This window comes from Rhinopithecus roxellana, chromosome 3, assembly GCF_007565055.1.
Source record: "Rhinopithecus roxellana isolate Shanxi Qingling chromosome 3, ASM756505v1, whole genome shotgun sequence".
In the NCBI taxonomy this organism is placed as follows: Eukaryota; Metazoa; Chordata; class Mammalia; order Primates; family Cercopithecidae; genus Rhinopithecus; species Rhinopithecus roxellana.
The window spans coordinates 156160925-156164211 of record NC_044551.1 but is presented as its reverse complement, the minus strand read 5'-3'; the positions used below and the strand labels follow the sequence as shown (position 1 = coordinate 156164211).

At 45.2% G+C, this 3287-nt stretch overlaps 1 pseudogene; it reads right to left on the bottom strand.

Annotated features, from left to right (window-relative positions):
• Positions 1-538: 538 nt before the first annotated feature.
• LOC104681745 lies at positions 539-2457 on the bottom strand (annotated as a pseudogene).
• Between the last annotated feature and the right edge of the window lie 830 nt (positions 2458-3287).

Here is a 3287-nt window from a genome sequence, read left to right as displayed (position 1 = left end):
CGCAATCTCGGCTCACTGCAAGCTCCGCCTCCCAGGTTCACGCCATTCTCCTGCCTCAGCCTCTGAGTAGCTGCAACTACAGGCCGCCCGCCACCAAGCCCGGCTAATTTTTTGTATTTTTAGTAGAGACGGGGTTTCACCGTGTTGGCCAGGATGGTCTAGATCTCCTGACCTCGTGATCCGCCCACCTCGGCCTCCCAAAGTGCTGGGATTACAGGCGTGAGCCACTGCGCCCGGCCAAAACTAGAGTGTTTTAATGTACTTTTAGTAACAATCCAATCTAAGGAGACTTGGAGACTTGTGAAAAAGATGTATCCACAAAGATGCTGCATTTCTAGTGTGGGGGTGAATTAATACTTCTGTAAGAAGGAAGGAACTGAATCACCCCAGCATCAATAAACAGCATTTTTCTTTTAAACAGTAACTCATAATCTGATGACTCACTTCGCTTTACTAGTTGAAAATTAGGCAGGAGAAGAACTGAGCTAACTGGTCAGACCCAGAAACACAATGATTTGGCAAGCCTCAGTCACTCAGCTCATGATGTGTGATAATAGGCAGAAAGGCTGCTCAACTCTTGTCCATTCCTTCGTATCTGTAGAGGAGTTCGATATAACCACTTCTCTTATCAACTTTAAGCTGCATACAGGCAAAGAGATCACAAACTGCAGGGAGGCGGTAATGATCTGGGGGGAAGTTATGTTTCTCCTGTAGTGGTGAATTAAATAATCCTTCCTGAGTCTTCTTCCAAAGCAGCCACTTGTCTTCTCCAGAGGATAACTGGCTGAGGTTGCCTATCTTCTTTCCTGGCAGGACCCAGTCAGCTGTGTTAAAGGGACACCAGGAAGTGCTCATGGGTCTTTTAAGCTTTTGTTTGCCAGTTCTGTCTTCAGTACTAGGCACTTCCTTGGGACTTCCTTCTTTGTATGGGGGCCTGATAAGCCACTCCAACAAGGGGCTGTTCTTTATGACTTGGAAGGAATCAGCAATTCTAGAAGGAACCATTGTCTTTGGTGCTTTAATTTGTTCTATTAATTCTTTTCTAGAAGGACAGAGCCACATATTTGGGGAATCTTTATGCTTCTCAGGCTCAGGTTTGGGTTCCATGGGCATCCCATTTTTATCTTTTCCTTCTTTCTTCAGAAGCCACTTATACGGAGCCTCCTTCTCACAATTCTCATCGCACACACACTCTGCAAAGCTTGTGCAGTGTTCACTGGCTCTGCACACCTCCTCTACCTTACATGGGTCCTGATGGTTCTGGACAAGCCAATCCTCTGTAACCATGCTGGAGGTGGACAATGGTTTCTTGGCCTCCAAGTGGTCATTCAGGCACTTCAGATTGCCCAGGTTTTCAATCCCCACACTTTGGGGCTGGTTTCCCTTACAGTTGGTACAGGAGTCAGTCTTGACCAGCCAATCATTCACATTGTAGGACTGGAACAGCAGCTTAAACTTCTCACTGGTTTCATGACGGCCATTCTCAGGCTTCCTCAGCTTATGGGATTCCTGGGGAGTCAGCCCATCTGATAGGTCCATCTCATCTTGATCAGGAAGCTCTAGCTCTTCAACCTTTTCCATTTCAATGGAGAAATAACTAGTAGTGGAATAGCTGTTACAGTTTTGATAACTTGGTTTTTCAGGAATTTCTTGTTGCTGACTCTTGAGGGCCAGTTTTCTAAGCCCTTTAGGTTTCCCCAGACATTACTGAAGAAATTGTAGGCTGGAAGAAGTCTGGCTATTCTCCAAGGTCTGCTTTTGGGTGAGCCAGTCCTGGGAGTTGGTGCTGGGTATGTAAGGAGCCTGATGACCACTGGCAGGTTGACTTCCAAGGAGCCATTCACTGAGAGGGACAGCTACAATACTGGAGGCTGACTTCTGCTCTGGCATTGGGATATAGCTTCTCCTCTCCAGGAAGGGCCCAATATTTGATGAACTAGCATGAGCCATCAGGTGCTCAGGAGTTTGAATGAATTTTAGAGACCCAAATATGGTGATGGTCTGGCGCAGAGCAGTTGTGTCAGCTTCAAAGAGCAGGACAGTTGAATCTTTAGGCTTAAGGGTCAAACTGCCCAGTCTCTTTAGGCACGCAGAGACTGAATTGGCTAGGTCTTTGTTTTGGGTACACTCCAGTTGATGAGTAAGACAATTGAACTGGCCCAATAAGTAGTAGAGCTGCTGAGCCTGCTGTTGAAGTGTCTCCTTTTTAAGCTGATAGATGAGGTCCACCTGTTCATATAGCCACACCTCATGACTTCTAAGACATTCCAGGCAACAGCTTATGCAACTGTGAATCCGAGCTTTGACCACTCGCAAGTTATCTTTAATTTGCTGTTCAGCCCGGAGAACTCCACCAATAGCAAGCTCCAAGTCCCTCCATGCATCACTACACCTCAAAAGGGGTTCTCCATTACTGGAGCTGCCACTCTGGTCTTAGAAGGTATTCATCCTGCTCACTGCTCCAGGTCCGAGTGCCTCTCCGGATGATCCGAGGGGACCTTGGGTGGTCTGAGACACGGACCACACAAACCTAGGGCCCAAAGCAATTTTTTGTATTTTTAGTAGGGATGGGGTTTTGCCACATTGGCCAGGCTAGTCTCGAACTCCTGGCCTCAAGTGAACTGCTGGCCTTGGCCTCCCAAAGTGCTGGGATTATAGGCATGAGCCACTGCTCCCGGACTAAATTTTTTTTCTTTTGTCTGTAACCATTAGATTCATTTTTATATTTATTAAGCAATAAGGAAACAGTAAGAGCTGGGGAAGATAACTTAAAATGGTTTTCTTTAGGAATGATTTTTTAAGAAATCAAATAACTGTTATTATTTTAAGTTGCATGAGACTGAAGCTGCACCTGGAGAGGAATTTCATTTTCATGACCTGCAAAATTGATGAGGCAATGAGCTATTTTCCCCCCTCCCTGTGAACACATTTATAAACTTCAATGGGGGCAAATTCCATCCAATACTTTGAAAACCATTTCTCATCTCATAATTTACCCAAATCATGTGCACGACTGCAAGAGGAAATAAACAGAAATCTTTAAGCATACATAAACCACAATATATTATTAATCCTGTACAGACAATCCAGCATTAAGGCTAATTTGATCTTTTAAACATTTTATGGAAAACATTTGACATTTTCACTAGAAAAGCCCACAAACTTTCATAACCCCAAAGGCATACAGCCTCAACAGGCAGGACTCCATCGGGCTGTTCTTGAACTGGGCACTCCTTCACGGGTAGAAAAGCAGTGAAGACATGTGTGTCTTCCTTCACTTCCTGTCT